Source organism: Chrysochloris asiatica, unplaced genomic scaffold (assembly GCF_000296735.1).
Source record: "Chrysochloris asiatica unplaced genomic scaffold, ChrAsi1.0 scaffold00001, whole genome shotgun sequence".
Classification (NCBI taxonomy): domain Eukaryota; kingdom Metazoa; phylum Chordata; class Mammalia; order Afrosoricida; family Chrysochloridae; genus Chrysochloris; species Chrysochloris asiatica.
The window spans coordinates 4,789,780-4,815,089 of record NW_006408519.1 but is presented as its reverse complement, the minus strand read 5'-3'; the positions used below and the strand labels follow the sequence as shown (position 1 = coordinate 4,815,089).

The 25,310-nt window shown below is 37.8% G+C and overlaps 1 pseudogene; it reads left to right on the top strand.

Annotated features, from left to right (window-relative positions):
• The first annotated feature begins 15,878 nt into the window (after nt 1–15,878).
• On the top strand, nt 15,879–16,670 carry LOC102821705 (annotated as a pseudogene).
• Nucleotides 16,671–25,310: the final 8,640 nt, after the last annotated feature.

Below are 25,310 nucleotides of genomic sequence, written 5' to 3'. Positions count from 1 at the left end.
CATCTCTCATACTTCGGACATATTGTCAGGAGGGACCAGTCACAGGAGAAGGAGATCATGCTTAGTAGGGTAGAGAGTCAGAGAAAAAGAGGAAGACCCCCAACAAGATGGATTGGCCAGGTGACAGCATCAATGGACTCAAGTGTGGCAACAGTAGTGAGGCTGGTCCAGGATCGGGCAGTGTTTCGTTCTGCTGTGCATAGTGTTGCTATGAGTTGGTACCAACTCGATGGCACCTAAGAACAACAACAACAATATGATGTGTCAGTGTCTCCACATATGTGTATTACCATTCTCTTTAAACTATCACAGTTATCTTTAACTAGCTTCTTTGTACTTAACTTGCCATTTGTGTGACAATTTGAACTAAAATTATATGGGTTATAGCTTCCTTTAGGTCAAAGATGTTGCATTTGTAATTCTCTTTGTCCAAATGTTTCATTTTGAAAGAGTATTATTTTCAATATGACCTTTTTCTTCCTTGCTGTCTTTGTAACTTTGTAATATTTGTATTGAGCATCTGTCTTTCCTTTACCAGCTGGGATAAATCCAGAAGTGTAGATTCCCTTCTCTCTTTCAAGCTGTCAAATATACTATTTGCAGGTTTAGCCCACAGAGTTGACTTAATATTCATCTTTTGGTCAAAGAGAACAAACTAACTTTTTTATAATATTCATAGTATGGTAAATGAAGTGAGAACCATATACTGATTTAGGCTTTGCCCTATTGATAACTGGTCTTTGTTCAAGGAAAGATTATTCATTCATTCATTCATTCATTCACTTACCAATCCATACTTCCTAAGGAATTAAGACATAAGTCCCTTGATTCTCTATAAGGAACATTTTCCATAGAATAATCCTTAAATGTTGTTGTTGTTAGGTGCCATCAAGTCAGTACCAACTCATAGTGACCCTATGTGCAGCAGAGTGAAACACTGCCAGGTCCTGCCCCAACCTCACAATTGTACATTTGAGCCCACTGCTGATACCTCTGTGACAATCCATCTCATTGGGGGTCTTCCTCTTTTTCTCTGACCCCCCCCCCCCCATTTTATCAAACATGGTATCCTTCTACAGGACTTGTCCCTCCTGATAATATGTCTGAAGTATGAGAGGCAAACTCTGGTCATCCAAATTTCCAAGAAGTATTCTGGCTGTATTTCTTCCAACACAGATTGGTTTGTTCTTTTGGCAGTCCATGGTACTTTTAATATTCTCTTCCAATGCAATAACTCAAATGCATCAATTCTTCTATGGTCTTCCTAATTCATTAGTCAATTTGCACATACATATGAGTCCTGGTTTAATGTGCTGTACTACAAAATCAGTTTAAACCACAAACTCAATATTCGCTCCTTGGAAACCCTATACAGGGTTGCTATGGGTAGGAACTGACTCGACAGCACTTAACAATAACAACATTAAATTATTGGAAATATGGTTTGGGTCAGGTGCACCTTAGTCCTCAAACTGACATCTTTGCTCTTCAACACTTTAAAGCAGTCTTGTGCAGCAGACTTGCCTAATGTAATATGGCATTTGATTTCTTGACTGCTGCTTCCATGAGTGTTGATGGTTGATTAGATGAAGTATTTGACAACTTCAATCTTTTCTCCATTTATCTTAATGTTATTTATTGGTCCAATGGTAAAGATTTTTGTGGGGTTTTTTTTTGCACTGAGATGCAACCCATACCTAAGGTTGTAATCTTGGATCTTCATCAGTATTTTAAGTACTCCTAGCTTTCAGCAAGCAAGGTTATATCATCTGCATATTGCAAGTTGTTAATGCGTCTTCCTCCTATCCTGATGCCACTTTTTCTTCATATAAGCCAGCTTCTTGAACTATTTGCTCAGCATACAGATTGAATACGTATGCTGAAAAAATACAGCTCTGGTGCACACCTTTCTTGATTTTAAACCATTCAGTGTTCCCTTGTTCTATTTAAACATCTGCCTCTTGGTCTTTGAGGTTCCTCATGAACACAATGAAGTGTTCCAGAATACTCAATCTCTGCAATGTTACACATAGTTTGTCACGATCCACACAATTGAAAACCTTTGTGTAGTCAATAAAGTACAAGTAAACATCTTTCTGGTGTTCTTTGCTTTTAGCAAAGATCCACCTGACGTCAGCAATGATATCCCTTGTTTCGTGTCCCTATCTGAATCTAGCTTGAACCTCTGGCAGTTCCCTATCAATGTACTGCTGCAGCCATTTTTTAAATTATTTTCAGCAAAATTTTACTTACACGTGCTACCAGTGATACCACATCACTGTTGGGTCACCTCTCTTTGGAATGGACACAAAAATGAATCTCTTCTCATCAGTTAGCCAGGTAGTTGTCTTCCAAATTTCTTGACAGACATGAGTGAGTGCCTCCAGCGCTGCATCAGTTTGTTGAAAGATTTCAATTTGTAGTCAATCAATTCCTGGTGCCTTGCTTTTTGCAGATGCCTTCAATGCACCTTGGACTTCTTTCTTCAGGATCATTTGCTCTTGATCATGAACTAACTCTTAAAATGGTTGAAAATTGCCCATTTTCTTTTTGGTACAGTGAACTTGTGAATTCCTTCAATCTTCTTTTGATGCTTCCTGCATCATTCAGTATTTGCCCATAGAATCCTTCCATATTGCAAGCGTAGGCTTGAATTTTTCTTCACTTCCTTCACCTTGAGAAATGCTAAGCATGTTCTTCCCTTTTGGTTTTCTAATTCCAGGTCTTTGCACATTTCATTAAAATATTTGACTTTGTCTTCTTGAGCTGCCCTTCGAAATTTTTCCATTCAGCTCTTCTACCTCCATTTGCTTTAGCTTCTCTACACTGGAGAGCAAGTTTCAGAGTCTCTTCTGACATTCATTTTGGTCTTATCTTTCCTTCTTGTCTTCTTAATGACCTTTTGCTTTCTTCCTGTATGATGTTCTTGATGCCATCCACAACTATTCTGGTCTTTGATATTTAATGTCTAATGCATTCATTCTGTTTATTTGATGATCTCTAAATTCAGGTGGGATATATTCAAGGTCATATTTTTATTCTTGTAGACTTGTCTTAATTTTCTTCATCTTAGGCCTGAATCTGTATATGAGAAATTGAATGTCTGTTCCAGAACCTGCCCTTGGCCTTATTTTGGCTAATTATATGGAGTTTTTCCTCCATACCCTTCCATAAATGTAATCATTTTGATTTCTTTGTGTTCCATCTGGTAAGGTCCATATGTATGTTGTTGTTGTTGAGTGCCGTCGAGTTGGTTCTGACCCATAGTGACCTTGTATAGGGTTTCCAAGGCTGTAAATCTTTATGGGAGCAGAAAGTCTCATCTTTCTCCCTCAGCATTGCTGATAGTTTCAAACTGCTGACCTTGCGGTTAGCAGCCCAACTCGTAACCACTACACTACCAGAGCTCTTTTCCACATGTATGTTTTTTAAAAAGGTATTTGCAATGAAGAAGTCATTGATCTTGCATAATTCTATCATGTGATCACTACATCACTTCTATCACCAAGGTGGTATTAACTGATCTTCCTTGTAGGTGTATGGATATTATCCTATCACAGACAGCATTGTACTTTATGACATATCTTGATATGGTCTTTTTGATGATGAATGTGGCACCATTCCTCTTTAGTTTGTCATTCCGGCATAGTAAACCATGTGATTGTCAAATTCAAAATGGCCATTTCAGCTCACAAATACCTAGGATATTGATGTTTACCCATTTCATGTCATTTTTGACCATTTCCTTCTTCCATTCGATATTCTGATTATTTATGAATGTCTACAGCTGTTTCTCTTCATTTTAAGTTGTGTTCCATCAGCAGATGACGATCCAAAGGTTTTACTCCGTTCCCATTACCACTCTTTCCCAATCATATTTTGAGTACCTTCCAACCTGAGGGGCTCATCTTTCAGTACTTTTTCTGACAATATTCTGTTGCTCTTAATCATGTTTCAATATTCAGTATTCTGGTGCTGACAGTGTTCCATTGCTATTCATAAGGTTTTCAGTGACTAAATATTTAGAGGTAGTCCATTTCTCCTTTTTCCTAGTCTGGCTTCATCTGGAAGCTTGGCTGAAACCTGTCAACCCTGCATGACCCTGCTGGTATTTAAAATACCCATGGTGTAGCTTCCAGAATCACAGCAACATGCAAACCACCACAGTACAACAAACTGACAGAAAAATGGTCAAAATCCTTAAACAGGCCTTTCACTATTAGGCAATTTGAGAACAAGGACAAATAGGAAATAGATAAAAAAAGACAAAAGATTTTAATGATATATTTATCTCATTTTTAAATATTTCATTTTTATTTTTAAATATATATGTGTATACATTATCAACATATATGTACATGATAGACATTAGACACTAATGACCAAAGACCAGAAGTATGGTGGGATGACTTCAAGAACATCATACAAGAAGAAATCAAAAGTTGATTTAAAAGACTGGAAAAAAAGAAAAGACAAAAATGGATGTCAGGAGACCCTCTGAAATTTGATCTTGAACATAGAGAAGCTAAAACTTTGAAGAAATTGTAGGAATGATGAAATTAAAGCACTGAACAGAAAATTTCAAAGGGCAGGTTGAGTGACAGTCAAGTTTTCTAACAAAATGTACAAAAACTTAGAATGAGAAAGCCGTAAGAGGAAAACATGCTCAGCATTTCTCAAGTTGATAGAACTGAATGAAAAAATCTGAGCCTGAACTTGCAACACTGAAAGATTCTGTGGTCAAAGTTGTTTATTAAAGTAGAGGGCCCGCACAAAATAGGAAGACCCCAACCAGATGGATTGGCACAGTGTCAGGAGCAATGGGTTCAAGGATAGCAATGATCATGAGATTAGCGTAGGACCAGGCAATGTTTTGTTCTGTTGTTAGCAAGGTCACTATGTATCGATACTGACACAACGGCACCTAATAACAGCATGGGCAAAGTAGTGAGTGATACACAAAGCATCAAAAGAAAATGGAAGGAATACCAGAGTGCTATTAGAGGGTTCCATGAATTCCTAAAAGTGCCCCTCCTCCTGCCCTGGCAAAGATTCAGGAAAATTGTAGACTTTTCCAAAGTCGATTTAAGTGTTGTTTTGCTCAAGTATCATTTCTAAATTTCATATTTTGGAACTGATCCCTTAATATTATAACTCATGAGCAAATCAAACCAGGATAGAGAATCTGTAAGGGGAGGGGATGGGGGGTGGGAGGCGGCACCATTGTTGAGTGGAAACTCCCTAGAGTTGAGCAGAATCTGTCAGAGCCCAAGGGAATTACTCATAAAGATACAGGGAAATAGGGTGTCAGGGTGACTTGGGAAAAGAGGGACCTAGAACCTATGAATCAGGGTCTTAATTCTGGCACAAGAAGCCTGGGTTTTAGTGGAAGACTCTAGAAGCAACGTTACCTGAGAAAATACTGTCCATCCAAACCTTTCTTCTTTCTCCTTTTCCTCTTTTTCATTCTCAGGTTAGGCAGCTTGTTCTCCGTTTATTTCTCTTCTACTTTTTCCTTCAAGAACATTCCAAGTCTCTTTATTTCCCAACTTTTAAAAAGCAGACAATCATTCAATTCCTTCTGTCCTTCTAGCTTAAAAACTCCTTGAGGGTAAGGGATCTCTTTGGGATGGCTGGGGGTTGTTTTGTTTTGTGAACATTTTATTGTCGTTTGGGTGACGGATTACAGAGTACATTATTTCCCATCCAACAATTTATGCATATTTTATTCTGTGACATTAGATACAATCCTCTCAATGTAACAATACTCTTTCCACTTCCTTTCTGGATCCCCCATTTCCATTCATCTTCCTTCCCAGTCCCTTTCTGCCTCCTGAACATTGTTCTGGGCCACATTCTGCCCTTTTGCTCTCCTACATTCCTTACAGGTGTTATTGTTCACTTTATAGGCCTGTCTATTGTTTCTCTGAAAAGTGATCTCTGGGTTCAGTTCCAGGTTTGAAGGGTGTCTGAAGACTACAGTCTGAGGAATTCCACCAATCTCTATTAAACCAGCAAATCTGATCTTTTTTTATTTTGAATTTTGTTCTCCATTTTTCTCTAGGACCTGCTATGTGATCGCAATGTTCGATATAGTTTTGTATCAGTACCTGTCTTTACTCTCCAAGCTCTTGATGAAATGTGCCTGGTACAGTTCAGCAAATATGTGGTAAAATGAATCAATATGTGTCTATAACTCACTTAGACATAATAACTGGGGCTACCCTTAAATGGACTCAAATGTAGCAATGATTGAGAGGATGGCACAAAATCATAAGGTCAGTATGAGTCAGAACAGACTTGATGGTTCCTAACAACAACACCAATTAAAAGAGAATTAGAGCACATTCTATAAATAAGATTTTGCTAATCCACCCCTTCAGTGATTCTCAAAACCTTGTCCAATTCACTTTAAACAAAATTTATTGAGTGTCTGCTCTGTTTAATGCGTTGTATGAGGCACCGCTTACAACATATATTCAGTACAACTATCATTCCATCTCTGAAAAAACAGAACCATCTAAAGAAACATTATATTATTCCAGGAACAAAGAGTCAGTAAGCTAAAGTTTAACTACTATTTCCTGACAAGATGTGGGGGTGAAACTGTCAGCTTCAAGCTAGCTGCAGATCCCAGCATCCTTCAGCAATCTCTTGCTGCATCAAGAAACCCAACAGGCTAAACTCAGCATTTTGCTGCTGCTGCTGTTGCTGTTTTAAGAACATGTAGGGTGACTCAGAAGGGCCATTCTCCAGAGAAGGAATGGAGAGCTACTCCATTTGAAGTGTCACAGTTATTGTGGCGCTATTGCCATAAATTAACTAGATTATTCAGGAACTGTTTTGCAGACCACTTAAAAATGTGATGTGCTTAATTACATATCTGGACAGTTAACTGCACAACCCAGATGTTTGTTTTCTCCTTGTATTAAGTCCATTTTTATGACTTTAAGGTTTTATTTGTTCTTGTTTGGGGTGGGTTGCTTCGTTTTGTTTTCCAGTTTAGCAAAAGAAAAATTTGTTTTTAATCTTTTAATATTGGGGTGCTTTTCTTACTCATATGCCCTGCCAGAGGGAGTACCTTCTCTTCCCTCCAGTGTGACACTGCCTGCATTGAAACTTTTTCAGGGAAAAGTAGCAAAGCCCATCCACGCAAGAAGTTAGACTTCATAAGTCACCCAGTTCCAGAAGCGCCAGTTATCTTGGGAATAAATGATTACGGATTAATGTTCAATAGCCTGTCACACATTTTTCATCATTCCTGAGAGACAGTCTAATCTAGGGAATAGCAAACAGAAATGTTAGTCTGACCACATCTCATTTCTCATCTAAACTTTGTCACTACCCATTAAGGCCTGACCCCTCTGTGCCTAGATTATATAACAATGAACCAACAATTCTTGTAGCTTCTCCTCCCCACCCCTGTTCAGTGTCAAAGGGATGGTTCTCATCATCCATTCATCAGGAAATCAAGAATGTCCAGGACTGGTTAGAAATGTCAGAAGATCTAGTGTATATATGTGAGATATATGAGGGCTATTCCAAAAGTACAGTTCAAAATCATAGAAACCTTTATTAAATAAAAATATCAAAATGTGAAGTGATTGTTCCCCCATATGTCCTTGATCTACATCTATACACTCTGAAGGTGGTGTTTCCATCTCTCTAACTTTTCCCCAAAGAAATCTGTGCTTTTCCTTTAACACCACTTCAAAACAACAGTTTTGACATCCTTGAGATACCCAAACAGTGTTGTTTTTAAATGTTCTTTGAGGTTTGGGAACAAAAGGAAATCTGATGTAGCAAGATCAGGAATGTAGTGGGGATGGGGTAAGGTTTCCCAATGAAGTGCTTGTAGGGATGCTCTTGCTATGCTGGGAGAATGCATTGACATGAAGAGCAAACATTTCTCAGCACAATTTTTCTGGTCTTTTTCTCACCAATAGTTTACAATTTCCTTAAAACTTCTTCATAATAAGCCTCCATGATTGTTCTTTGTCCTATGAGAATATCTATCAAGATTGTCCCTTTGAAATCTTCAAAAAATTGTTGTCATAACCTTCTGAAATGATTTCTCTTTCCTGAATCTAAAGGGGCCAATAGATTTCTTTGCAAGGTAGTGTTTTGATTGGCCCTTCTGAAAGCATTCTAACCAGACTAAACTAGGTGTATATGGAGTCCTGGTGAGGCATGGCAGGATGATGCACTGGAACCACAAGGTGAGCAGTTCAAACCCACCAGTCACTCCTTGGAAACCCTACACAGGGTTGCTATGGGTCGGAGCCTACTCACCGGCACTTAACAACATTATGGAGAGAACTTGTCTGCAGCCATCCACTAATTACAGAGACAGGCTTAAACCCAATTTGTTTGGAATAAAGTCGTGCATGTAGAAACTGGAACCCCGGCAGCAATACTTCAGAGAGGCACAGCTTGTTTTATTGTGCCTTACTTTATTTTGCTCCACAGATATTATATTTTTTTACAAATTGATGGTTTGAGAACAAAAGGATGTCTGAAGTGGCAAGATCATGGCTGTATAGTGGATGGGGTAAGATTCCCCAATGAAATGCCTGTGGCAAGCCTGCATCAAGCAAGTTTATCACTGCTGTTTTTTTCAACACCACATGCTCATTTTGTATATCTGTCACATTTTGGTAATTCTCATAATATTTCTAACTTTTTCACAACTCTATTATACACATAATAGACTACAGTAGAGTGTAAACATACTTTTTATATGCACTGAGGAAGAGACGCATGTGGCCCACTTTATTGTGATATTTGCTTTATTGTGGTGGTTTGGAACCAAATCCCCAATATCTCTGAGTTGTGCCTCTACACACGTATCTAATATCACAGATCTCCCTACCCTTTAGGTGGTAAGTATTGCCCTCCTTATCCCTAAATATAATGCTTATGTTACCAGCTCTTGATTTTTCCAGTTTAGGTATTTTTTATTAACTTCCTATTATGTTATATAAAATGGAGTCCTGGTGTGGCACTGTAGGATAAGCATCTGACTGCAATGTCGATTTGAACCTTGGAAACCCTATACAAGTTTGCTATAAGTCAGAATTGACTCGATGGCACTTAACAACAACAATAGAATATTATACAGCAGGAGCACAGTGGCTTTGTATTATCAGCATTGGACTTCAAATCATAAGGTCAGCAGTATGAGCCCACCAGCCACTCCACTAGAGAAAGATGAAGTTTTCTGTTTCCTTAAAGATTTACAGCCTTAGAAAACCTGCACAGATCACTATGAGTCAGAACCAACTTGTCGGCACTGAGCAACATGTTATATAAGGATTTAGCTCACTCACTCACGTTTGTTCTCCCTCTCACTCTTCTTATCCACCCCCATTTCAGTCTACCACATATACATGCACACATGTATGCATGCACACATTTGTCTTCCCTTATCATTTTTCCAGTGAACCGCAAGGTCACTGATTCAGACTCACCAGCTGCTCCTCGAAAACTCTATACAGGTTCACTGTGAGTCAGACAGAGTCGAGGGCACTTAATGACAACATATCCATATCGTGATGACTAGGCAAAAATATTCACACCTGAACCTCATAATCAGAGCCAGTTCAAGCATGTGCAGTTCCTAAACACTGATCACCTGGGCTGCTCCCTCCTCTGTGGACTAATGCATTGGAATGGGAAATGCTATGTTGTTGTTAAGTGCCATCTTCTCGACTCAAAGTGACCCTGTATAGGGTTTCCAAGGAGTCCTGGTGAGGTACTGTGGGATAAGCACTGGAGCACAAGGTTGGTTTGAACCACACAGCACTTAACAACAACAGTATATCTGAGAACCACAAAGTCAGCTGGAGTCCTGGTGTGGCGTTGTAGGTTAAGCTGGACTGCTGACCGAAAGGCCGGGAGTTTAAACCCATCAGAACTGACTCAATGGCACTAAACGACAGCAGCAACATACAGTCGGCTAGGTTTCCGAGCACCAGGGTAGCAGTCTAGTGCTTATCCTACAACACCACACCATATTTTGTATATACATGTGCCTTAGCCATGGACGATGTAACTATAATATTAGCAATGGAATGCTAAAGCGGTATATGCCACTTTGGAGGAATGAGAGTTAGGGATCGTAACATTTTTAGTAGTGGAGGTGGGGCATCCCATATTTTGACAAAAAGAAGATTCCACATATTCTATCGCAACACACATAAGTCAGTGCACTAGCTGTCTCAACAACAAATGTAAAATTCTGTTTATCTCCAACAATGAAAAATTGACTTTCACCAATTTTGTTTTAAATGGCTCACATTTCTATTTTGATACTTGTTTAGTAACAAATGCTATAATTATAAATGAACAAATGAAAAGATGTAAAAAGATTTAATGATCAGAAAACAAACAATAAATTACTATATTTTATTTTTAGATATATCTTTCATTTCCCTTTTGTTGTGGCTGTTAAGTGCCATCAAGTCAGTTCCAACTCATAGTGACCCTGTATAGGGTTTCCAAAGAGCACTGGTGGGTTTGAACCACTGATCTTGCAGTTAGCAGTCCAGTGTTTATCCTACAGCACCACACCAGGATTCTTTCATCTCTAATATGTTATAGTTAAAAACATTTCTTTATCTTCTCTGCTCTTACAAATTCTTCATTGGTTTTGTCAATGAAGCTGCTGAACAATGTCTACTTCCTTACATAATAATAATAATAATGAGTTGAGTCTTTCTTTCATCATTGTCGTATCTGGTGAATTTTCAGTCTCATTAGGGGCAAAATGAGCATTTTGTTATGCAATTGGTGATCATTAACGTTAGGAATATATGTAAATCCATGTCAACATTGGGAAATATGTATTGAATTTTATCATCAATTATGCTCCACAGGTTAAAGATGAGGCTTCCTGTTCTTGCAAAGATTTACAGGGTCACTATAAGTCAGAAGCCACTTGACAGCACACATAACAACAATATGAATCACACATGCCTACCTGAGTAAAATTTGTCCTTTCTGAATCTGTAAACTTAGCTCTCATTGAAGAATGAAATTGTTACATTTCTCTGTAAAGAGTTTATATTTACGTCATTGGGATAATCCTGAACTAATTTCTTGGGGTCCTCCTCATCATGTAGATCCATATTTTTCAAGAAAGAAAATCTATTTGAAAGTACTTCCTACACTTTCAACATTCTTTTTTAAATGCAAGATTCAAATGTGTCAATGATGGTGTGGTACACACATCAGTACATGAAATTGATTGGTAGCACACATACTTCTGGACCATTTCCATCATTTCCTTCTTTCTTTCTAGTGCTTCTTCAATGGTGAACTGCTTGATAATTAAAATTCAGCAGTCTGTATTTTCTTGTCTTTTCAAAAATCTTTTTTTAATTACGTAAGTATCCGTTAATGATTGGTAACATTTTTAATTTAATTCCAAATTTGGGAGAGGGTGATTCATCCCATGAAAATGCTGCAATATATTATGCCACTTAGCCAACATAAATATATATGTTGGTTATGTGGCATATCCTTCTAGTGTTTGCATTTTGTTGGCAATATTTTGGTTTCTTTCTTGTGTCTGGTCTCCTGTAATGTTTTCTAAGGCATCTAGAATTAGAGTGTATGATTCTAGGCTTGTAGTCATTGTTACAAAATGTACTTCCCCACATGTATTAGGCATTTTAAAACTTTATCATTGACTAAATATGTTTTAAGAACTGCCCACTGGCAAGTAGAGGTGGCAAAAATATGTAGAGTAACTAAATGGTAGAGGGAAATCTACTGCCTCCAAGTAATCTACTATGCTATGTTTTACAAGATTAAGTGAACGAACAGCACACAGTATATTCATTATATTCTGAAATTTCCCGTTGTATGCCTTTATAATGTCCTGATACGATGGCAGCATTGTCATAACACTGGTCTCTGTAAAATCAATTTTGCTGACTTCATATAAATTGTGAAGTATCTGATTTGCAATTTCTTCAGCATTAAGACTTTTAAGCTAGTAAAAGTGATAAATTACTTGACAGATTTTCCATCTGTTGGAGCTACATATCGTAAAGCAGTACTTAGATGATCTGTATGAGAAAGATCAGGAATGGAATCTACAAACTGAAATAGCAAGCTGTGCTTACTTCACTGAAAGTAGTTGATTGAACTGTAGCAGTTATTAACTTTATTAATTCTTCATGCAGTGTTTTAGGCACATATGATTGGTTGCCTTTTCCTGTATTATCATATTTTGAGATGTGCCTCACTAAAAATGGATCAATCTGAGCAGCAAGTTGACGTAAACCCAAAATATTTCCATTTTATGGTAACCTAAAACTTCATTGCTTCCTCAAATAGATAGTCCATATTCAGTAATTGCTAAAATGATAGTAATAATTCATTGCCAATGTCTTTCCAGTTCATAAGTTAAGCCAAAACTATGTCTTTGGTTTAAATATGACACCATGCAGTCCCTGTGAATTGAATTATTTCAATGTTTATCAATTACATTCAAGTTGTACCAATTGCTAATCCTATCCACAGCCAATCTAGAACCAAATTATTTAGGGTTACCTATTTTGCAAACAAATCAATGTGTAGAGCTAACTGGTAGAGAACACAGTAGCCACTCACTCTTATCATTTTCTCCATTAGCTTTGCACACTAGAAATATATTCTGGCTGCAGAACCTTGTTTGTTTATCATCCAGAAATTTTCAACATGAATTTTCAATGATCCACTGTGATATTGGAGGCCTGGGGTGGCACTGTAGGATAAACACTGGACTGTTAATCACAAGGTTGGTGGTTCAAACCCAACAGCTGTTCCTTGGAAACCCTATACAGGTTGACAATGAGAAAGAGCAAACTCAATGGCATTAACAACAACAACAAGCAGATACAAAAAATTTATATTCTAATGTAGTTTCAATTTCGACACCATTATTATTATTATTATTATTATTATTATTATTACACCAAAAAGAATGAATGCAGAATTTGGAACAAATTCTGTTATATTTGTATTTCTATTAGTAATTTTTGCCCCCTTTAATCTTGAGCATTCATCAAAAAAGTCCCTTAATTCATTGCTCCTTAAAAAGTTAAATTTGGAATTGTCTATTGTTGTTGTTGTTATGTGCCATCGAGTCGGTTCCGACCCATAGCGACCCTGTATAGGGTTTCCGAGGGTGTAAATCTTTACGGGAGTAGAAAGCCTCATCTTTCTCCCGTGGAGCAGCTGGTAGTTTTGAACCGCTGACCTTAAGGTTCGCAGCCCGAATTGTCTATAGGGATTCACAAATTTTCTTCTTTTCATCATATATTAGCTTTTGTTTTTGCCCTCCGTTGGTTCTTGTTTTGTTGTGTTAGGTGTTGTCTAGTTGATTTAGACTCAAAGCGACCTTATACGCAACAGAACAAAACACTGCCCAGTCCTGTGCTATCCTCACAATTGTTATTAGGTTTGAATCCATTGCTGCTGCCACTGTGCCAATCCATCTTGTTGAGGCCTTCCACTTTTTTCACATGATATCCATCTCCATGAGCTGGTCCCTCTTGACAATATCTGACATGAAGTAGGACAGACAAAGTCTTGCTATCCTGGCTTCCAAGGTGAGTTCTGGTATATTTCTTCCAACACAGATTTATATATTCTTCTCATAATCCATGGTACTTTTAATAGTCTTCTCTATCACCATAACTCAATGCATCAATTCTTCTATGGTCGTCCTTATTCAATGTCCAACTTTAACATGCATATGTTGTTGTTGTTCTGAAGTGCTGTCCAGTTGGTTCTGACCAATAGCAACCCTGTATAGGGATTCCTAGGAGCAGCTGGTGAGCTTGAACTGCCGCCCTTGCAGTTCAAATGGCTTTGCAGTCTGGTGCATTAACCCACGGCAACTGCAAATACCATGGTGCATTTTAGTCCTCAGACTGACATCTTTGATCTTGAACATTTCAAATAGATCTTGTGGAGTAGTAGATTTGCCTAATGCAATAAGTCGTTTGATTTCTTGACTGCTGCTTTCATGAGTGTTGATGGTGGATCCAAGCAAAATGAAGTCTTTGCCAACTTCAATCTTTTCTCCATTTACCTTGATGTTATTTATTGGTCCATTTGTGAGGATTTTTGTTTTCTTACATTGAGATGTAACCCATACCCAAGGCTGTGAGCTTTGATCTTCATCAATAAGTATTTTAAATTCTCTTCATTTTCAGCAAGTAAGGTTTTATCATCTTCATATTGCGGGTTGTTAATGAGTCTAGCTCCAATCCTTATATCATGATCCTCTTCATATAATTCAGCTTCTCAAATTATATGTTCAGAATACAGCTTAAATAAATAGGGTGAAAGAATACAGCCCTGGCACACACCTTTCCTGATGTTAAACCCTTGTTCTGTTTGAACGACTGCCTCTTGGTCTATGTACAAGTTCCTCATGAACACAACTAAGTGTTTCGGGACACTCATTCTCAACAATGTGTCCATAGCTTGTCATGATCCACATAGTTGCAAACCTTTGCATAGTCAATAAAGCGCAGATAAACGTTTTTTTCTGGTATTCTCTATATTTAGCCAAGATTAATCTGCCATCAGCAATGATATCACTCATTCCAAGTCCTCTTCCAAATCTGGTTTGAACCTCTGACAGTTCCCTGTCAATGTACTGTTGTTGTCATTTATTAATTATCTTTAGTAAAATTTTCCTTGCATGTGATATTAATGATATTGTTTGATAATTCCTATATTCCACTAGGTCACCTCTCTTTGGAATGGGCATAGATAAGGATCTCTTCTAATTAGTTGGACAGGTATTGGTCTTCCAAATTTCTTGGCATACGTGAATTAGTGTCTCCAGTGCTACCTCAGTTTGTTGAAATGTTTCCATTAATTCCCGGACACTTGTTCTTTGCCAATGCCTTCAGTGCACCTTTGATTGAAATTCCCACAATGTAACACACTGGTTAAACAGGACTGATGGCAGGTCAGGGCCTACTGGAATCCACTCTGCCAGAGGCCCAAGGTTCATGCATATGAACTGGGTTAGTCCAAGGGAGGAAAAAACATTGAACTTAAGTGTTTGAAAATGGTTTATGTGTTTGACTACCTTTTAGATATTGGTTTCTCTTGCCTATCATTATAAAATGGATATACATATTGTAACAGAAATGAATATTGACAATTACGATTACCAAGAACTTAAAATTAAAAGCTCACCTTTTGCCTATACTTGATTAGATATGCTAAAAGGGGAGTTAGAATTTAACCCAGCAAAAACATATGGTTTACTATGCCAAGAATGACAATTTGAAGAGGAATTGTGTCACACTCATCATCCAAAAGAACATTTCATTGATGATGCATGGAGGGGATTGTAATCACTGCAATGAAATTAAATAAGATAGAATTAATGTAAAGCTGATGTTTCCCATGTAAATTATCAATAAAAAGGGGTATAAGGAACGCAATAACACTAGTGAGGCACATATACCTTAGAAGAGCCAACAATGTGGAATCAAAAGGGCAGCATTTACCCAGGGACAAAGTTCAGAAGGGTTAGGAAAAAAGGAGAAGTGGAAACAAGAAACACAGGGAGGAAGTAGGATGTGTGATGTAAATTATCACTCAATTCACAATAAAAACTAAGAAGAAAAAAAAAACATTTCAAGAGCTATCTTGAAGTACAATGTTGTATGCTATAGAATAATATCCATACACCTACATGGAAGAACAATACCACCATTATTCAAATTTATGTACCATCACTAAGTCCAATGATAATGAAATTGAAATGCTTTACCAACTTCTTTAGCCTGAAATTGATCAGACATATAATTAAGATGCACTGATAAAGAAGCTCGTTCTCTTTCCTGCTCAGTGCCACCATGGCTCGTGGTCCCAAGAAACATCTTAAGCGTGTGGCTGCCCCCAAGCATTGGATGCTGGACAAACTGACTGGTGTGTTTGCTCCACGCCCATCCACTGGCCCCCACAAACTGAGAGAATGCCTCCCACTGATCATTTTCTTAAGGAACAGACTTAAGTATGCCCTGACAGGAGATGAAGTTAAAAAGATCTGTATGCAGCAGTTCATTAAGATTGATGGCAAAGTCTGAACTGATATAACATATCCTGCTGGTTTTATGGATGTTATCAGCATTGACAAAACCGGAGAACATTTCCGTCTGGTCTGTGACACCAAGGGTCGATTTGCTGTTCATCGTATTACACCTGAGGAGGCGAAGTACAAGTTGTGCAAAGTAAGAAAGATCTTTGTGGGCACGAAAGGAATCCCCCATCTGGTGACCCATGATGCTCGTGCCATACGCTACCCTGATCCCCTCATCAAGGTGAATGATACCATTCAGATTGATTTGGAGACTGGAAAGATTACTGATTTCATCAAGTTTGATACTGGTAACCTGTGTATGGTGACTGGAGGTGCCAACTTGGGAAGAATTGGTGTGATCACTAACAGAGAGAGACATCCTGGCTCTTTTGATGTGGTTCATGTGAAAGATGCCAATGGCAACAGCTTTGCCACCCGACTTTCCAACATTTTCGTTATTGGCAAGGGCAATAAACCATGGATTTCTCTTCCCCGAGGAAAAGGTATCCGCCTTACCATTGCTGAAGAGAGAGATAAGAGACTGGCTGCCAAGCAGAGCAGTGGGTGAAATGTTCTCTAGGAGATGTGAATGAACAAATCTTTACATAATTAAAGATATTAAACACACACACAAAAAAAATGCACTGATAATTGTTCCCAAGCTTGTTTCTGGCACCCATTTGACCAAGGGCTGAACTGACCAGAACTGACCTAATAAACAGAGAAAGGTAATTGGAATTCAAAAGTTGGAAGCAAAGAGAAAGAATGAGTAGTTGGAAAATATGGTGATAGAAATGATGCTGGAGATCACATGAAAAAATTTTGCAAGACCAATGACTTATTAAGTACAAATACCTTTTCAAATGATATAAAAGGGCCTCACCAGATAGAAAACACAGGACTCAAGTTGATTACATCTGTGGAAAGAGAAGGTAGGAAAGTTTAATATCAATACCATCAGACAAAACAGAAGACTGTGGAACAATCAATTATTCATATGCAAGTTCAGGCTGAAGCTGAGGAACATTAAAACAAGTACAAGTACACAAGAGCCAAATATGACTTTCAATATATCACACCTGAATTTAGAGACCAGCTGAAGAACAAATTTGATACATAAGACACTAATGAACAAAGACCAGAAGAGCTGTGGGATGATATCAAGAATATCATACAGGGAGGAAGCAAAAGATCATTAAAAAAATAGGAAAGAAAGGGGTGAAAAATGTATGTCATAAGAGACTTTAAAACTTGCTCTTGAGGATAGAAAAGTTAAAGCAATTAGAAGAAATGAGGAGGTAAAAGAGCAGAACAAAAAATTTCAAAGGGCAACTGAATAAACAAAGTCAAGTATTCTAATGAAAAGTGCAAAGACCTGGAGTTAAAAAACCTAAAGGGAAGAGCACACTCAGCATTTCTCAAGCTGAAAGCACTGAAGAAAAACTTCAAGCCTAGACTTTTAATAGCGAAGGATTCTATGGGCAAAATATCGAATGATGCACAAAGCATCTAAAGAAGATGGATGGAATACACAGAGTCACTGTACCAAAAAGCGATGGTCAATGTTCAACCATTTCAAGAGGTAGCATATAGCAGGTTGGGGATAGTAACATCATAGCTAGGGTGAGAGGAAGGGCAATGTACAAGGAAGGGGAGGGCAATGCAAAAAAAGGAGGGAGGGGCAGAAGAACAAGGAAGATAGGGTAACACTTAGGCAGGTTTATGTGGGCTAAATGGGACAAAGGTAAATAGTGATGTGTACGCAGTCTTGGGAAAACAGGGCTCTGTGATACAGGGATCCAGGTATAATCTGAATGGATACAAAGGTAAATAATGTTAAGGTGCTTCACTGAATTATGTATTATGCCTTTTATTGTAAAATAGACATTTGAATGGGATAGAAAGGAAAATTGGGAAACATGATAACTGAAAGCTTATAAGCTCGTCTTCAGCCTACAATTGATTGGAATACCTAAAAGGGGTTCTAGAACTTGTCCAGTGAAACAGGTTTCTTGCAGAGCTTTTGTATAGTATAGGACTTTGGGTGGAAGCCTGAATCCCATCCAGAACCTTCTGAGGTGGAACATTCCCACTTTAAAGGACAAGCAGACCAACCCGGAGCAGCTAGAAAAACAGAAGATCAGCTAAAAAGTAAGATCAACAGAAAAAGAAAAAAATACAAAACCAGCAGACTGTTTGGCTATTACAAGAACAAACAAGAGGTTCACCTGGGAGCCATCAAAGCAAGCCATCAAGTCCCTTTGGGACAAACCCCCTTCCAAGACTGAAACTCAAAGGGAACACATGAACAGGATTGTAAGCTCACTGGTGACCATGTTGGTTTACTTATAAGTGGAAGTGGGGGAAAGGCAGTAACGAAGGCATGGGCTGAGTTCAACCAGGTTCCATAGACTCCTGTCAACCTTGAGAAGAGAGAAGAGGAAGGGCTGGTTGGCACAAAGTCTGGGGTGACTTGGGAATTCCTCAGCCCATAAACACTGATCTAGCCACTGGGGTGTAGAGCTGAGATTGAGGAGTTCTGCTGATATGAAACGGGGAGGATTTGCTTAAGAATGCTCAAACTTGCAGATAGTACCCATTTGACCTACTTTGGATGGCTTGATGATCATGCCTCGAACAGAGAAAGATAAAGAAATTTGATATGGAAGCAAGTGTAAATTTCTACAATTTGATGAACTTGACCTTTACTTATGGATGTAGTAGCTCTGGGTGGTTAGGGACAGGCAGCTTAGACATTGGCTACCTATAATGGGGGTGCTATCAAGGCACGAAGTGGCTGACTTACAAGTTTTCAAGAGGGAGTTTAGTTTCAGAGTGAGGGGTTGAGGAAGAATCCCCACTGAATAGTTTTCATCTTATCTAGATGGGTATGGTGAAAGGAGGTGGAGATAGGATTCTTTTGATTCAACAGTAATTGTTAACATGACTAATTGTGATTGTCACAACTGTAAAGATAGAAGTTAAGTAATAATAAAGGAGGAGAAGTTAATCTTACATTCCAGAAACAGAGAACCCTAGGACCAGCAAGAGGAAGAGCGTGAGTGGAACGTGGGATCCTAACTAGAGAAGAAGCTACACCAGAGATGGAGGCAGAGGTGATGACCTGGAGAGAGAGAGCAGCTGAGGACTCTAGACTCATGGAAAGAGAAAGGCTGTGTGCTGGCAGGTAGGAGGCTGGCTTGCAAAATGTGCCCTTTGGTTGTTTAAAGAATTATATATTCCTGCATGTTTTTGTGTTCATCCAAAAAAGAGGGAATACAGGCAAAAAAAAAAAAAAAAATCAATGGCTCACAGAGGGAAATTGTTCTCATTACAATGAAACAAAATATGATTGGTTGAGTGTAAACTATTGCTCAATTCACAATAAAAGCTTTAAAAAAATAGAGAGAGATAGCATCTGATCAAGAACCAATGGTACAGTAGGGAAAAGTCCAAGCTGAAGGCATTGACGAAAAATACAATTCCAGGAGTTAATGGAATGAAAATTGAACTCTTTCAACAGCTCATGTAGCACTGAAGGCGCTCACTTGTCTATGCTAAGAAATTTGGAAGACAGCGACTTGGCCAACCAAATGGAAGAGATATATTTATGCCCATTCCAAACAGATAACCTAATGAAATGCTGAAATCATAGAGCAATGACATTAATATCACATGCAAACACAACTTTGCTGAATATAATTCAAAAATTGTTGCAACAGTACATCAACAGAGAGCCATTAGAAGTGCAAGCCAGATTCACAAGAGGACGTAGAACCAGGTATGTCATTGCTGACATCGGATGAATCTTGGCTGAAAGCAAAGGATACCAAAAAGATGTTTGGTTGATCTTTATTGACTATGCAAAGGCTTTCAACTGTGTAAATCATAACAAATTATGGGTAATATTGCAAAGGATGGGTATTTCAGAGCACTTAATTATGTTCATCGGGAACGATTGTCACCCAGTGGATTACAAGCTGGGCTGCTAACTGCAAGGTTAGCAATTTGAATTTACCAGTCTCTCCTCAGGAGCAAGATGAGGTTTTCTGCTCCGATAAAGATTTACAGCCTTGAATATATGGGGTTGCTATCAGAACTGACTCAATAGCCCACAACCACCACCACCACCACCAATTATGCTCATGAACAACCTATACATAGACCAAGATGCAGTTGTTAAAACAGAACAAGAGGAGAGTGAATGGTTTAAAATCAGGAAAGGTGTGCCATGATACCCTCAGGGTTTTATCATTTTGCCATTCTTATTCAATCTGTGAATTCCTGGTATGGCTCTGTAAGAGCAGCATTGGACTGGGAACCATAAAGTCAGCAGTTCAAAGCCACCAGTTGCTCCTCATAAGCTCTATGGTGGTGGTGGTATACAGAGTCACTATGAGTTGGAACTGACTCGATGGCACTTAACAACAATTCAATCTGTAAACTGAGAAAATTATCTGAAAACCTGGATTATGTGAAGAATGTGGCATCAGGATTGGAGGAAGACTCATTAAAAACCGGTAATATGCAGATAATACAACTTTACTTACTGAAGTGAAGAGGACTTAAAATACTGGTGAAGATCAAAGACCACAGCCTTCAGTATGGATTGCACCTCAATGTAAAGAAATAAAAAATCCTCACAATTGGCCTAGTAAATAGCATCATGATAAACAGAGAAAGATTGAAGTTGTTAAAGACTCCATTTTTCTTGGGTCCACATGAATTAATTTTCATGTAAGCAACTGTCAAGAAATCAAACAATGAGCAGTATTAGGCAAATCTGCTGTATAAGACCTCTTTAAAGTGTTAAAGAGGAAAAATAACAGTTTGAAAATCCTGATCCAAGCAATAGATTTTCAATTGCTTCACATGCATGTGAAAGTTGGACAATGAATGAGGAAGACATAGAAGCATCAATACATTTGAGTTATGGTGTTAAAGAATATTGAGGGTACCATGGACTGCCAGAAAAACAAACAAATCTGTCTTGGAAGAAGTGCAGTCAGAATGCTCCTTAGAAGCCACATGACCAGACTTCATCTCTCACACTTTGGAAATGCTATCAGTGAACAAGTCCCTGGAGAAGGACACCATGCTTGGTAAAATGGAGGGTCAACAAAAGGAAGGAAGACCCCCAATGAAATGTACTGACACAGTTGCAGCAGCAAATGGCTCAAATAAAACATTTCTAGAGATGGCACAAGACAGGGCAGTGTTTCATTCTGTGTTCATAGGGTCACCATGAGTCAGAACTGACTTGATGGCACCTAATAAAAACATAATTTGTTGTTAAAAGTAATTTTATTCAGTAAGGCCATGTCCTTAAACTTCTCTTCCAGTGATTCTATTGAAATTTTTCATTTTTGTTATAATTACATTGAATGTCTAAGAGCTCTTTTGTGTACTGTGGCTATTTCTTCTATTTCTTTTTATAGCATCCTCTTCTTATTTCATGGATCCATAGATAGATCTGAATTGACAGTGTTTATTCCAAGTTATTTTTGTGTGTGTTTGTTTTGGCCTATTCTTTTCTATATGCTTTCCTTGGTAAATATTTGAGTCTTCAGAATGAGACCCTAAAAACCACCAGTAAGCCTTGAGAATGTGACATGGCTCAAAACAATGTAAATTTATTACCTTATAGTTATGTAGTTAAGAATCTCAAAGAGTCTCATGGAATTAAATCAAGATTTTGATAGGACTGAATTCCTTTTTGGAGGCTATAGGGAGAGACAACAACAATGTTATTCTACAGTAAAGTAGGAACTGGATGTACATACCTACGTTCAGTCCTTCATCTTTATCTGGAATTTTTGAGTGATGGTTTTCTCAACATGAGGTCTTTCCAATAGAGACCCAAGGAACCATTCATAGAGATCACTCAAAACTTAGTTCTTAAAAGGCATCCATTTCTTAGTTCATTCACTCATTCAGTTGGATAAAGAAGTAATTTAATCCAAGGCATAGATGACATGACTTCTGGGTTATGATACCTGTTGGTCAAAAACCAATTGCCATGATGATATTTATTATTCCATGTGAAACACATTTTAAATCTTTATTCCTACAAATAGAAACACTATGTGTCTTTCCTTATGTTATCTTTCCATCATTCCCTTTCATGGAATCACTAAATCAAATATTAGCCACATTAGACACGAGTTGTTATAAAAAAGAACTTTGAGATATGGCCAGTTGGCATCACATTATTATCTGTTCCACAAATGAACTTTTTTTTTTTTTTTTTTTTTGCTAATTTTGCACAAAACAGCTCATTTTAAATGAGGTATAAATAGCCCATCTAAAATAAGTGATGTTTTCTAAACTACTAGCAGCACAGAATCCACACTTCAAAGTTTCAAATCAAAATGGTATGTAATGAGATGCAAAACCTTAATTTTTATTTTCCTAATATTAACAATGCCTTGCTTTGTTGGCATTCATTAATGATTTTGTTTTAATCAAATCTTTCAAATGAATACTTTTGTTATTTGAATAATTGCTTATTTCTCAAGGTTTGTCATAAGATAAATTATTGACAACACGTGTATTATAGTGAGTCATTCCTCAGGACAACAGGCCTTCTGTGTATGTGAAGGAAGACTGATGTGTCTTTGGCTCTGATTGTCAAACCGGAGCAAGGCACAGTTCTAGTAAACCAATTTAGTATTTATTGCATTCCAGTCTAATTGTGAGACCTATTAAATACAATCATCATCACATAGAAGCTTTTAATAATTTTTCTTAGCACTTAGCTTTTGGTAACTGGGTTACAATTAAATGTGCTTATTTTAGCTCTAAATTCAAAGATAATAGCTGCCTCACAGCATTTGTAGGCAACATAAAGTATTTGGGAGCAGTATACAGAAAACAATAACAATTTAAAAATTCAAATATCTTTGATCTTGGTTATTAATGGATTTTGTGTTTCTCCTGCATTCCCCAGTGTACACAGACCAAAAATCAATCATTTGAACAGAACAGGGAGATAATGTATCCTTTAAAATCAGAGCAGGTGTGAGTCAAGGTTGTAGCCTTTCATCATATATTCATTCAACCTCTTAATTGAGCAAATGATTCGAAAAGCTGGACTAAATGAAAAAGACCGTGGCATTAATGTTGGAGGAAGCCTCATTAACAACCTGGGAGATACAGATGATACACCATTGTTGATGAAAGTGAAGAGGGCTTGAAGTACTTACTGATAAATATCAAAAACTACAGCCTTTAGTATGGATTACAACTCAACATAGAGAAAACAAAAATCCTTTCAAGTAGGTCAGTAAGCAACATCATGATAAAATGGAGAAAAGACTGAAGTTTTACTTGGATCCACAATCAACACCCATGGAAGCAGCAGTCAAGAAATTAAAGGATGTGTTGCATTGGGTAAATCTGCTGCAAAAGACCTCTTCAAATTGTTAAAGAGCAGACCTGTCACTTTGAAGACTAAAATGTGCCTGACATAAGCCATGGTATTTTCAATTGCCTCATATGCATGAAAGAACTGGAAAATGAATAATGAAGACTGGAGAATAATGGATGCATTTGAATTATGGTGTTGATGAAGAATATTTCATATACCATGCACTTCCAGAAGAATGAACGAATCTGTCTTAGAAGAGGTATGGTCAGAGTGTTTCTTAGAAGCAAGGATGACAAAACTTTGTTTCATGTACTTTGTACATGTTTTCAGGAGGTACCAGTCCCTAGACACATCATGCTTGGTAATGTAGTATCAGTATAAAAGGGGAAAAATGAAATGGATTTATCCAGTGGCTGCACCAATGGGCTTAAGCATAACAATTATTGTGAGAATGGTGCAGGACTAAGCAGAGTTTTGTTTTGACTCATAGGGTTGCTATGAGTCAGAACCAACCTAAGACCACCTAATAATGACAACAGGTAAAACAAAATGCCAGTGTCTTGGATGTAGCAACTTTATAGAAACATGCAACAATTGAAGACCTAGACCCTACTGAGAACGCACGCTAAAACTTGGATACAATGGTAGGATATAAATAGAATCCAAAGAAAAAAATTAATGAATAATAAAATCTATTTTTTTTAAACTTTTAATACTATGATATATTGAAATGGTGCTATTATTATCCTCATTTTATAGATATGGAAACTAAAGAACAAAGAGGTTAAGTTAGGACTCCAATATTATATAAAAAATGGAGTAGAGCTAGGATTCATTCTCAGATAGCCTGACTCCAAAGTCTAACTACTATACTAGATTAATGAAGATATCATTTAAAATAAAACTATATACACATTGCTTTCATTAACTCCAGGCAATTCATGGGATTTGGTCCTATCCTAACAGATTTCAGCAGAGTTTTCAGACTAAGGCATTCTATGAGGAAATACCTGGTGATCTATTCCAAAAATTGTTGTTGTTGTTGTTAGGTGCCATCGAGTTGGTACTGATCCATAGTGACCTTATGCACAGCAGAACAAAACACTGCCCAATCCTAGGCCAACCTCACTATTAACCAATGAAAACCCTATGGGTTTCAGGAGTCCAATCACATTGTGCATGGGATAACCATGTTGTTAGGTGCCCTCAAGTTGGTTCCAACTCATGGCGACCTTATGCACAACAGAATGAAACACTGCCCAGCCCTGGGCCATCCTCACAATCATTATTATGCTTGAGCCCATTGCTGTTGCCACTGTGCCAATCCAGCCCATTGGGAACCTTCCTCTTTTCTATTTTGAGTTTGATTTTCTTTCCCCCTTGTGAAGCCAGGAAAAGTCAGATATGGTCCCCATATGGTTGAAGCAAGGTGATATTAATGATATTGTCCAATGATTTCCACATTCCACTGAATCAGCTCTCTTTGGAATGGGCACAAATATGGATTTCTTCAAATCGCTGGCCAGATAGATGTATTCCATATTTCTTGGCATAGGTAAGTGAGTAACTCCAGTACACATAGTTTGTTGAAAGATAAAATTAAAAATTTTTAATTTCATCAATTCCTGCGGTCTTGTTTGTTGCCAATACCTTCAGTCCACCTTAGACTTCTGTGTTTAGCACCATTGGTTCTTGATCATATGCTACTTATAGTTGAACATTGACTATTTCCTTTTGGTACAATGATTCTTGGTATGCCTTCCATTTTTTTTCCCCCTTCGTTTAGCGAGAGTGAGGATTTCTTTATTCAGTTTTGCAAATTGGGCATGCAACCCAGTA